The sequence below is a fragment of the Neophocaena asiaeorientalis genome, unplaced genomic scaffold (genome assembly GCF_003031525.2).
Source record: "Neophocaena asiaeorientalis asiaeorientalis breed wild unplaced genomic scaffold, Neophocaena_asiaeorientalis_V1.1 scaffold43, whole genome shotgun sequence".
Classification (NCBI taxonomy): domain Eukaryota; kingdom Metazoa; phylum Chordata; class Mammalia; order Artiodactyla; family Phocoenidae; genus Neophocaena; species Neophocaena asiaeorientalis.
The window spans coordinates 1,228,480-1,241,675 of NW_020173674.1; positions in this window are offsets into that span (position 1 = coordinate 1,228,480).

Consider the following 13,196-nt stretch of genomic DNA (forward strand, 5'->3'; position numbering starts at 1 on the left):
CGGGGGCTGAAGGGCAGCAGGATACAGGGTCTGGAAGCCAAGAGCAGGAGGTGGCCACCATGGAGCCGGTCGTTGGCCTGAGCGATGCTCTGATGCCTCCAGAGGGTGAGGCTGGGACCCTCCGCCAGAGGCAGCCCTCGTGGCCCTGGGGACTTGCCAGGGCAGCTCGAGTGGTCCGGTGGGGAGAGGAGATGCTGAGGTTGTGGTCCATCCCGGGGAGAGTGGCTACAAGGGAGGGGAGGGGGCAATGGCCAGGAAGTGTCCTCTGGGAGAGCCCTTCAGGGACGACGGCCTCTCTGCCGGCTTGGCCACAGGCAGCTGGAGGCCACTCCTCCCCCAGAGCCTGCACCGAGTGCCCTCGGGGCCCCAGGCCTGCTAACCCTGGGCACATGACAGTGGCGGGGGAGGCTTTTTGCACGAGGATCGGCCCCGCCGGCAGCTTCCTTCCCTTTCTGGCTGGGGTTCCTGCTGTCTGTGTCGGGAGCCGCGGGAAGCTGCCTTGGCCTCAGGTTCCGTCCACTCCATCCCCAGGGGAGGAAGCCCCGCTTCTCAGCGCAGCTGCCCACGCAGCACACAGGCCTGGTCTCTCGGGTGGACAGAGGCTCTCGGAGGCCCTTCCAAAGCGGCCACTGCCCGTGGGTCCTGCAGCTCCTGCCAGGCCCCCCTGCCCTGCATGTGGTGCCCCTCCTCCCCCCGGCTTAGACCACGTCAGGGGCAGCACCTCAGCCTGGGTCATCCCCCTCCCGGGGTGCAGACAACACGTGGGCACCCAGACACGGGAGCTGTTATTACCCTGGGGGCGGGGGGGGCAGCAGGCCGGTGGTTTCCAGGGGGTGGGACTCCTGCCAGGGACTCATGCTGACAACACGGGAGGCCTGGGGGCACGAGGGAGGGCGGTCAGGAGACCAAGCTGAGAATGGGGTCCCAGCACACGGCGGGGAGGTGCGGGGGTCCCAGAAGCACCTGCCTGCAGACTGGTGTCCAGCACCAGCTGCCCGCACATCCCTGCACCTGGCTTCACCCACAAGCCCTTCCTCACCCTGTCGGGGTGACAGTCTGGGTCGCCCCCCAGAAACTGTAGACCCTTCTTCCCATGTCCACGGGAAAAGAGCCCCCTCCTCTGTGGCCTGGACAGGGTCCCTGGCAGGCAGAGGGCTTGGGTGCCCACTCCGAGCTCCCCGATGGCAGGGTACTCTTCCAGCCCACCCTCCACCCCTGCTCTCAACCGGCCAATGGCTCCCATCTGGGCCCAAGCACACCATGGAGCCCTCAGCTACACACTACTAAGGCTCCCCCCTGCCCCCCAGGAGAAGAAGCATTACCCCAAGCCCCGGACAGACCTGCCAGGTGGTGAGCAGAGCCCAGGCTTCGAGCTCCAGCGAGACTGCCGCTGTGCCCCGTCCCAGCTCTGGGGGTTCTGCCCCACCTCTCTCCCACCTTCTTCCACCCCCTCCCGCCACTGAATCCTTTTATCCTCGTGCCAGGTTGAATAGTATCCCCCAGGGAGATCCACGTCTGTGAGGGTTAATTTCATGTGTCAACCTGACTGGGCCATGGGGGTCCCAGATGTTCGGTCAAACACGAGTCTGGGTGTGTCTGGGAGGGTGTTTCTGGATGAGATGAACGTCCGAATCAGTGGACTCGGTAAAGCAGATGCTGGGACTTAGCCTCCATAATCACGTGATCAACACCTCATAAGACAGGGAGGTGGGGTAAGGTAGACGACACCCTGTTGGTCCTGTTCCTCTGGAGAGCTCTGATTAATACAGCATCCGAGCCCCCAGAACGTGTGGATATGTGACTTCACGTGGCAAAGGGACTCTGCAGATACAATTAAGGGAAGGATCTCAAGCTGGGGCGATTCCCCTGGATTATTGGGGTGGCCCCCAAATGTGGTCACGAGGGTCCTGAGAAGAGGGAGGCAGGAGGGTCAGAGTCCGAGAGAGTCTGGAAGACTCGACGCTGCCACCTCTGAAGAGGGGCATCATCTCACCTCGCTCCGAGAGGCGGAGCCGCGATTCCATTTCACAGGTGTTGGAAATTTCACCCTGCAGGCCTGCAAGCCCTGCACTTGCACGGCCTCGAGACCCAAGAAAGAGCCCGGAGTCAGCGACAGAGACAGCGACGGTTTAATGGACGGGGGATCTTCCACATCCGTAGTGGGGTCCTGGAGCGACACCCCACCGTGCGTGGTAGACGGCGGGCAGGACGTGGTGGGGAGGTTACTGGCTATGGGGGAGATTGACGTCAGTTTGCCTCATGGATTACAGGGAAACCAACAGAGGGGCATGCCCCTCACTGCCCCTCTGATAAACTGTCATAGTGGAGATAGCTCTGATCTGAAGATTGTAACAGTCGTCACTAGCTGCGGCCCGGGGGGCAAGTATGTAGGCATAGATTAGGCTCTGTGACTAAGAGGGAAGGTGAGTCAGGTGAGTGGGGTGTAGGTGAGGCGGGGACTGGTCCAGCAGGAATGTACAGAGAGCCAGAGAGCAGCCACCTTGGGTGACCTGACCGCACTCCAGGAGACAAGACAGCGGCTTGGACAGGTCGAGGGAGCAGCTGTTAAGAAGTGGAGTCAGGCTTTTAATGCCAGGGTCTGGCTCCCAAGACTGAGCTCCCACCCACCACCCGAGGGGTACAGGCAGGACGGCCCCAGCAGTCTGCCTGGCCTCCCCGCCCTCCCCTCCCGCTGCAGGCCAGGGACAAAGGGTAGGGCACCATCCCCCTCCTGCCACCGTCCCCGCATCAGAAGCAGCCTCCCAGGGTCAGCGGGCCCTTCCCATGCCTTACTCGGACAGACCCACGTTTTTGTTTTATCAGCTTTATACCCCTTGGTGATGGAGGCCAAGAACACTCAGAGGTTTGTTCAGAAAAGCAGAGTATGGGTCAGCCGAGGTCACTGTGACAAAGGCCCACAGCCCGGGCAGCTTAAACAGCAGACGTTTATGTCCCCAGTCCTGGAGGCTGGAATCCGAGACCCAGGTGTGGGCAGGGCTGGGTCCTCCTGAGGCCTCTCTCCTCGGCGTGTAGACGGCCGTCTCCTCCCTGTGTCCTCACGGGGTCGTCCCTCCGTGTGTGTCTGTGTCCTGACCTCCTCTTCTCATAAGGACCCCAGTCTTGTGGAGTTAGGACCCACCCCAGTGACCTCATTTTACCGTCATCACCTCGTTAAAGGCCCAGCTCCAATACAGCCACATTCTGAGGTGCTGGGGGTCAGGACTTCAAAGTGTGAATTTTGGGGACACAGTTCAGCCAGTCGTAGGCAGCATCCCTCTGCTCTCCCTCCGTTTTCCCATCCCTCGACACCCCATTCTGTCTTTCAGCAGATTCTTTCTACGCTCACCTCCACATTTCTAAATAAATGCCTTATTTCTAAATAGCAGCTCTTCCTAAGTAGCACGCTGTTCCGTGCTATTCCTGTCTCTGACACCTGCTGACTTCCCAGTATGGAAGACGGAGACGGCACGTGCTTCCTCAGCCCAGCGTTCATCCCTTCCCAGCCCCCATTCTCCCAAACCCTTCTCCGAGGCCCACCCTGGGCCGCCGGTGCCGTCTCCTTTGCTCCCTGGAGCCCCCAGACCCAGGGGCTCGTCAAGGGTGCATCTGATCCCTTTGTTCTCCTCCAGAGAATCCCCGATGACTCCCGGTGCACTTGGAAACAGGACCAAGTTCTACTTCGTTCTCCCCAGGCCTTAAGGCCCCACGCGGCCCATCCCTGCTGACCCCGCCCACCCCAGGGACCCTTCCCCAAGAAGCCCCTGTGCCTTCCCCTTGGGCCCTGTGGGTGCTGACACCCTGCCCCCCGCCCCGGTCTCCTGTCCTCAGGTCCTACCTCCAGTGTGCTGCTCTCCTAACCCTTAACGAGGTTGGTCTACCCTCAGCCCAAATCTACAGCGCACATTTCTTTTGAACCATCGGACACACCTCCACTGCCCCTGCTCCGTGACCTTTCAACAGGCTGCACCATTTTTTCACCATTTTATTTGGTGCACACGTGACCTGCAATGAAGCACACGTCTTTAAAGAGCACACCTGAATGTTTCTATCCATGGCTGCCCCGTGGACACATCTCGGGGTCACAGGCAAGCTTACCCAGCGCAAAGGTTCCATCGCCCCGCGTCCCCCTGTTCCCCCACCCCCGCCAGTCCCAGGCATCCCCAGACCGGCTTCCTGGGCCTGCAGCCGAGCTCACGTCCCTAGAGGCTGGCAGGGCTGGAACCAGCACGTACCTGTCTTCTTCGGGTCTCTGTCACACGGCACCATCACCTGGAGATTTAGCCACGCTCCTGCCTTAATCAAGGCGTGAGGTTCCTGCTGCTGCTGTAAGAGTCCCACACGCTTGAAACAACCCAAATCTAGCATTTTATAATTCTGGAGGTCAGAGGCCTGAAACGGCTTTCACTGGGCCCGAATCCAGGTGTCGAGGGACCTCGCTCCCTCCGGGGACTCCCGGGGAACACCCGGGTCCTGACACTTAGCGGCTGCCAGAGACCCCCATTCCTTGGCTTGTGGCCCACCTCCAGAGCCAAAGCCACCGACAGCGGTGGTCAGTCCCTCCCCCTTCAGGGGCATCACACGCCCCCCAGACTCTCCTCTTCCCTCCCTCTCCCCCTTTGAAACACCTCGTGATTACCTTGCTCCCTCGGGTAATCCAGATAATCCCCCCATTTTAAGGTCAGCTGCCTAGTAAACTTAATTCCCCTTTGTAATCGAACCTAATCACAGGTTCTGGGGGTTAGCACGTGTACATCTTTAGGAAGCATTGTTCTGCCCCCCACAATTGATCTCATTAGTTTAAAAAATTTTTTTATTGATTTTTATTGAATTTTTATTATTTTTAAATTTTTATTGATTTTATTAATTTTTATTGAAACATAGTTGACTTACAATGTTGTGTTAGTTTCAAGTGTACAGCAAAGTGATTCCGTTATACAAATCCTTTTCCATTATAGGTTATTACAAGATATTGAGAACAGTTCCTTGTGTTGTACAGTAGGTCTTTGTTGGTTATCTATTTTATATATAGTGGTGTGAATATTTTTTAAAATTAATTAATAAACATTTATTTTTGGCTGTGTTGGGTCTTCACTGCAGCGTGCGGGCTTTCTCTAGTTGTGGCGAGCAGGGGCTACTCTTCGTTGCGGTGCGCGGGCTTCTCATTGCCGTGGCTTCTCTTGTCGCGGAGCGCGGGCTCTAGTCGCGTGGGCTTCAGTGGTTGTGGCAGGCGGGCTCAGTAGTTGTGGCTCGCGGGCTCTAGAGCGCAGGCTTCAGTAGTCGTGGCGCACGGGCTTAGTTGCTCCGCAGCATGTGGGATCTTCCCAGACCAGGGCGGGAACCCATATCCCCTGCATTGGCAGGTGGATTCTTAGCCACTGCACCACCAGGGAAGCCCAGTGTCTATATTTTAATACCAAATCCTAATTAATCTCTCCCCCACCCTTTCCCCTTTGGTAACCATAAGTTTGTTTTCCATGACTGTGAGTCTGTTTCTGTTTGGTAAATAAGTTCATTTGTTTCATTTTTTTAGATTCCACATATAAGAGATATCATATATGTGTCTTTGTCTGACTTACTTCACTTAGTATAATAATCTCTAGGTCCATCCATGTTGCTGCAAATGGCATTATTTCATTCTTTTTATGGCTGAGTAATATTCCATTGTGTATATGTACCACATCTTCTTTATCCACTCATCTCTCGATGGACACTTAGTTTGCTTCCATGTCTTGACTGTTGTAAATAGTGCTGCTATTAAAATTGGGGTGCATATATCTTTTCAAATTAGAGTTTTGTCCAGATATATGCCCAGGAGTGGGATTGCTGGATCATATGGTAACTCTATTTATAGTTTTTAAAGGAACCTCCATACTGTTCTCCATAGTGGCTGCACAAAGTCACATTCCCACCAACCGTGTAGGAGGGTTCCTAGCTTTTATTGACGTGTACTGTCCCATAATGCACGTGTGCCACTACTTGTCTATTCATCTGCGTGTTGATGGACGTTTGGGTGGGCTCCAGCTTTGAGCCATTCCGCCTAAAGCTGGCTGGAACATTCGTGTGCAAGTCTTTTGGGGATGTGCACTTTTGATCCTCCTGTGTAAGTATCTAGGAGTGGGATTGCTGGGTCATATGGTAGAGGGGTGGGTACGTTTTGAGGAGGTATCCAAACGGTGTTTGCAAAGTGCTTGTTTCATTTTCCACTCCCACTGGCAGTGCATGAGGAGTCCCATGGCTCCATGCCCTCACCAGCACTTACTATGGTTGGCAGTCTTCATTTTAGCCATTCAATTAGGTGTTTGTGTTTTCTCACGTGGATCTAATTTGCATTTCCCTGATGACTTAGGAACTAGGGCATCTTTTCATGTGCTCATTGACCATTTCTTCTCTGTGAGGTATTCATTCAAATCTTTTCCCTATGGGCTTCGCTGGTGGCGCAGTGGTTGAGAGTCCACCTGCCGATGCAGGGGACACGGGTTCGTGCCCCGGTCCGGGAAGATCCCACATGCCGTGGAGTGGCTAGGCCCGTAAGCCATGACCGCTGAGCCAGCACATCCGGAGCCTGTGCTCCGCAACGAGAGAGGCCATGACACTGAGAGGCCCGCTTAACGCAAAAAAAAAAAAAAAAAAAATCTTTTCCCTGTTTCTCTATTAGGTTGTCTTATTACTGAGTGGAAAGACTTCTTTATATATTCTAGATACAAGTCCTTCGTGTTTTTGCAAAAAACATATGCTTTGCAAATATTTTTTCCCTGCCTGTGGCTTGTCTTTTCATTTTTGGACAATGTCTTTCAAAGAGAAGTTTAAAAAACATTGATGAAGTCAAATTTATTGATTTTCTGTTTTTTAAATGCTCTATTTAATAAATCTTTGCTAACCTCAAGGTCAGTCAGGTTTTCACCTATGCTTTTCTCCTACGAGTTTTACCATTTTCTCTCTTATTTTAGGTCTGTGACCCCTTTTGGATTAATTTTTGTTTACGATATGAGGTAAGGGTCGATGCCCATTTTTATGGTTACCCAGGCGTTCCAATACCTTTTGTTTGCAAGAGAATCCATTCTACATTGAATTGCCTTGTTGGCCATGTGTGTTTGGGTTTGGTTCTGGACATTATTCCGACCCATCTATCTATCTGTCTATTTTTACACCAATACCACACAAGCTTGGTCTTTACTGCAGCTTTATAATAAGTCAGGTGGGGTAAGCTGTTCATCAATATTATTCTTTTTCAGCGTTATTTTAGTTATCTTTGGTCCTTTGCATTTTCATCTAAATTTTGGAATCGGCTTGTCATTTTCTACAAAAAAATTCTCCTGGAGTTTTGACTCAGATTGTGTTGAATCTATAGGCCACTTGGGGAACAACATAGATTTTTTTTTTCTATCCAGGAACACTGTATATCTCTCCATTTGTTCATTTTGTACTTTCTCTTAGTAATATTTTACAGTTTCAGAGTTCAAGTATTAGGCATCTTTTGTCAAATAATATCTAAATAATTCCCATTTTTATTCCCTTGTAAATGGTGTTTTAAAAACTTTGGTTTCCAAGTGTTCACTACTAGAGAATGAAAATACAGTTGATTTTTGTCTAGTGACTTTCTGTCCTATGACCCTGCTAAATTCTCACATTAGTTCCAGTAACTCTTCTATAAGTTTCGTAGGATTTCCACAAGGATGGTCATATCCTCCCCAAATAAAGCCCATTTTATTTCCTTTCCAATCTGGATGCATTTTTCTCCTCTCCCTAATTGCACTGGCTGAAACCAGTGGTGATCAGCAGTGGTGAGAGCAGGCATCCTCACCTTCCTCCTGACCTCAGGAGAAAAGCATTCAGTCTTACACGCTAAGGATGATGTTAACTGTAAGTTTTTGTTGTTGTTGCTTTGTTTGCATTTTTGGGCCACGCAGCTTGCGGGATCTTAGTCCCTGACCGGGGATTGAACCCAGCCACCACAGTGAAAGAGCCAAGTCCTAACCACTGGACCACTAGGGAATTCCCTGTAAGTTTTTCATAGATGCCTTTTATGGCAATTCCATAATTCTGTGGTGGAAATTCCCTTTCGTTCTGTTTTCTGGAAGCTTTTTATCAGGAATGGAAGTTGGATTTTGTGAAATGCCTCTTCTGCACTTTTGGAGATGGTTGTGTGATTTTTCCTGTTAGTCTGTTAATATGGTGAGTTAAACCCATTGATTTTCAAATGTTTAAAGAACCTGGCAATCCTGGGATATACCCGACTTGGTCATAATATATTATCCTTTTTATATATTTTGGGATTTGATTTGCTAAACTTCTGTTAAGAATGTTTGCTGTCATGTTCACGATCTGTTGTTTTCTTTTCTTCTAAAATCTTTACCAGGTTTATGGTGTCAGGGCAACGCTGGCCTCAGAGGATGAGCCAGGAAGTGCTTTCTTCTCTTCAGTTCTCGTGTATAGTTGCTGTAGAATTAGCATTATTTCTTCTTTTAAGGTTTGGTTAAAATCCACCAGTGAAGACATCTGGTTCCGGAACTTCCTTTGAGGGAAGGTTTTAAACTACAGTTTCAATTTCTTTGACAGATATGGGGCCATGAGGCATATCTGTCTCCTTCAATGAGCTTTGGTGGTTGGTTCATTTCATCTTAGTGGCTGAACATATTGGCATAAAGTTGTTTATTGTATCCCCTTGTAAGCAGATAGGGTAGGGGGTCCCTAAAGGAAAAGAACCAGATAGAGCTTTTTGACATAAGAGAAGCCAGTTTTGGCCTTAGCCTGGCCACAGTGCTTGCCCCTGAACAGGTCTCAGTAATACTTACTGGTCTTAAGGGAACAAAAGAACAAACTGTAATCAGAGAATAGGAGTAGCAATAGCAGAGGCAGTGTACCAGTTGCAAAGACTCCCCGTTCTGTTTCAATGGTGACGATTAGCCTGCAGCCGCAACCACCAGACCTACCGGAATCTAAGGGGTGAAGATGAATGACCTTTTCTGACCCTCCTGACTTCCATCAAATGAACCCTGGACTCTGCGGGGAGACACTGCTTTGGAGAAGATCCCCAGTGTTCCCCTTGCAGCAAGAAATCAATCCTTCCTTTCCGGATCTCTGGCTTGGCTGTGCCTTTTGGCTCAACCCTCACCAACAGGCAAACACAGTTTTTCAGGTACTTATTATTCTTTTCACTTTTGGAGGATCCCTTGTAATCACTGCTCATTATTCCCGATAATTTGTATCTTCTCTCCTTTTCTGGATCAATATGCCCAGATAGAATTTTATCCATTTAAAAAAAAATCTTCTAAAAATATCAGCTTGGGTCTCATTGATTTTCTGTTTCATATTTCATAGATTTCTGCTCTTGTTTTTGTTCTTCTTTTCTTCTGCTTACTTTAAATTTAACATGTTTTTCTTTTTCTATGGTTTTTTTTTTTTTTTGCAGTACACGGGCCTCTCACCGTTGTGGCCTCTCCCGTTGCGGAGCACAGGCTCCGGACGCGCAGGCTCAGTGGCCACGGCTCACGGGCCCAGCCGCTCCGCGGCACGTGGGATCTTCCTGGACCGGGGCACGAACCCGCGTCCCCTGCATCGGCAGGCGGACTCTCAACCACTGCGCCACCAGGGAAGCCTTCTTTTCTTTCTTTCTTTTTTTTTTAAATTAAATTAAAAATTTTTTTTTAAACAGCAGGGTCTTATTAGTTATCTACTTTATACATATTAGCGTATATATGTCAACCCCAATCTCCCAATTCATCACGCCACCCCACCAACCACCACCACTTCTGTTTTCTTCTGATAACTGTTAACATGGTGTATACTTTCCCAGTCACTTACTTTTAACCTACTAGTGTCTTTCTGTTTTAAACAAGTTTCTTATATGTAGTATATAGTTGAGTCTTGCTTTTCTTTTTTTAACCAGTCTGACAATGTCTACCTTTTAATTAAGATTTTTAGGTCATTTACATTTAATGTGATTATTGATATGGTTGAATTTAAGTCTATCATCTTGCTATTGGTTTCCTATTTGTCCCATATGTTCTTTGTTCTTTCTCTCTCTCTTTTTTTTTTTTTTCAGTTGATTCCATTTTATTTCCTTCAATGATTTCTGAGTTATACCTCTTTGTTTTGTTATTTTGCTGGTGAATTCAGGACTTATAGTGCATATCTTTAACTCTTCTCTGTATACCTCCAAGTAATATTATGCTACTTCATGTAGAGTATAAGAGCTTCACAATGCTATACTTCTCCTTGCCCCTCCCAGCTTTAGTGCCACTGTTACATATTTTACTTAGATCACATTATAGACCTTACAATATATTGTTCCAGCTTTTGCTTTGAACAACCAATTCCCTTTTAAAGATAGTTTTCGATAGAATTTTTTCTTTTTTGTTTATCTCCATGTATATCATCTCTGGTACACGTCATTGCTTTGTGTAGATCCAGATTTCCATCTGGTGTTACATTCTTCCTGCCTGAAGGATGTCCTTTAAGAATTTCTTAATGTGCAGGTCTCTGCTTAGTAATCCTTTCAGCTCTTTGATGTCTGAAAATGTTTTTCCTTTGCCTTCATTTTAAAATAAATTCTTGCTGAATATAGAAAGTCAGGTTTACAGCTTCTTTCAGAACTTGCTCTCTTGTATTCTAAATTGAATTGTCTCTGATAATGTCTACTGTCATTCTTATTTTATTCCTCTATAGGCAACATGCCTTTTTTTTTTTTTTTAACAGATGCTTTAAAAAATTTCCCTCTATTACTGATGGCTGGCTTTAAGCAATTTAAGTATGATGTATCTTGGTGCAGTTTGTTTGTGTTTATTTTGCTTGGGGGTCATTAAAATGTTTGCATCTGTGGATTTATGAAATTTGGAAACATCCCAGTCAGTATTTCTTCAGATAATCTTTGTGTCCTCCCTCCTCGGCGGATTCTGATTCGGTGCTCGTTGTCCTGCTCGGAGTTTTCTCGCAGCTCAGTGATGCTGTGTCTTTTTTTTATTTTTCAGTCTTTTCTCTCTCTGACTTTCATTTGGATACTTAGCTCACTCATCTGCCGTTGATCCTATTCGGTGTGATTTTTGTCTCGGACGCTGTCGTTTCATCTCTAGACACCTTTGGACCTTTTCCACGTCTCCCCATCTCTCTTCAACGTGCTTGTGCTTCGCTTGATACCTTCTTGAACGTATGGAATACGATTATAACAGCTGTTTTACTCTCCTACCTACAAATTCTTCCATTTCGTCATTTACGAGTCTGTATCTATGGACTGATTTTTCTCCTCACTAGGGACAACAGTTTCCTGCTTATTTGCACTGTGGTCATTTCTGATTGGATGCCAGGCATTGTGACTCTTACCTCGTTGAGCGACGGATACTTTGTATTCCTACAAGGATTTTTGAGCTTCGTTCTGGGAACCGGTTGTGTTTGATTCTCTTGGGTCTTGGTGGAAAGCCTTGTTAGGCAGAGCCAAAGCAGCATTTGGTCTAGAGCTAATTTTGCCCACTATTGAAGTAAGATCTCTCTGGGCACTACTTAATTCCCTTAATTCTTAATTCCTTAATTCTTAATTCTGGGCAGTACTGTGAATTATGAGGTGTCTCCACTCTGGCTGGGGTGAACACCACCTCTGCCTGGTATTGTGTGAGCTCTGAGGTTCGTTCCATTTCCTTTGGGTTGGTTCTTTCCCCATTTGGGGGTGGTTTCCCCAAATGCAGGCACCGATCATAGCTAAAAACTTGAGAGAGATCCTTGCAGGCCTCTGGGGCTCTCCCCACGCTGCTCTCTCCTCTCTGACACTTTGCAGTATGAACTTCAGCTGTTCTGACTCCCCTGACTCCACACACATCTCCTCAGTGAGGTTGCCAGGCTCCACCCGGGTCCCATCACCACTGCAGCCTGGAAACTCTCTGCAGACGTTCGGCTGTTGCAACTCTTAGATCACCTGTCCGCCCCCATCAAGGACCCCAGCCCTGCATTGACAGATGCCCAACATCTGAAAAACTTTTGTTTCATATATTGTTTTCTAGTTTTGTTTGTTTCAGATCGGAGGGTAATCTGGTGCCTGCTACTCCATCGTGGCGGGAAGCAGTCGTCTCCCAGATGGGGGGTTGTTCTGTTTCTCTTCCCATTCTTTCTATTTCCTTAGAAAGTTTTGAAGTTTAGGCCAGAACTCTTTCCAGAACAGGGAAGCCAGTGTTTGCTTCGTTTTGTCTTGGGATCTAATTGAGATGAGAAATGGAATATTGCCGGCCGTATCGGTAAACAACGGGTGTCACAGTCATCAGCTGAGCCCTGAGGAAACTCAGGATGTGAAAACACGGGATACTGGCCCCAGGTAGCTGAGGTACATATCAAAGGAATGATTTCAGTGGGCCCAGACTCTTGCACCTTCCCATACATAGAAAAGCTCTAAATTCCTTAACTTGGGATATCTGTTTTTCTTTAATTAACAATAACCTTTTGATGTTCAGACTACCTGCCCTTTGTTGCAAAACTTCTATATAACCTCCCCCCCCCCCCCCCCCATTCCCCCCTTGGACAAGTTCTTTCAGGGTTTCCTTTTTTTTTTTTTTTTTGGCCGCACCTACACTGCAGGATCTTAGTTCCCTGACCAGGGATCTAAGCTGTGCCCCCTGCAGTGGACGTGCAGAGTCTTAACCACGGGACCGCCAGGGAAGTCCCTTTTCAGGGTTCCTTGAGATGCTGCCTCCTGGGCTTGAAGACCTAAAAATTCCCGCTGAATAGAACACAACTCTCAACTTTTAGGCTGTGAGTTATATTTTAGTTGACAGAGATTTATAGCAAAACAACACAGAGAGATGAATTTTTATAGATTAAATAGAAGGAAAATGGTTCCAACAGATGGACATCGTGTTTCTGAGAAACAGGAGGAAGTTTGCCCGTGGCTTTCCTTGTGTTTGGAGAGGATTTCAACCTGCCAGTGGGCAGCCCCAGGTGTAAATGCTGCCTCCTCAGGACCTCAGCTCACCTGACTTGTCCTACATGGGTCATCCCCCCAACACACACGCCAGGACACCCCTGAGCCTAGGGGAAGATGACAGTCGGGGAGTCACACCCTGCCCTTGAGCACTAGATCTGAATTAGTTTGAAAGCCCCAGAACCAGAGCAGGATTTCCAGGGCCCCTGGTACCTGCAGCAGCTTGGCTGGGCTGGGGCATCTGCTTCCAGTACAGGTGGCCTGGAGATGTAGGCAATCTCACCTGGGTCAAAGGCCC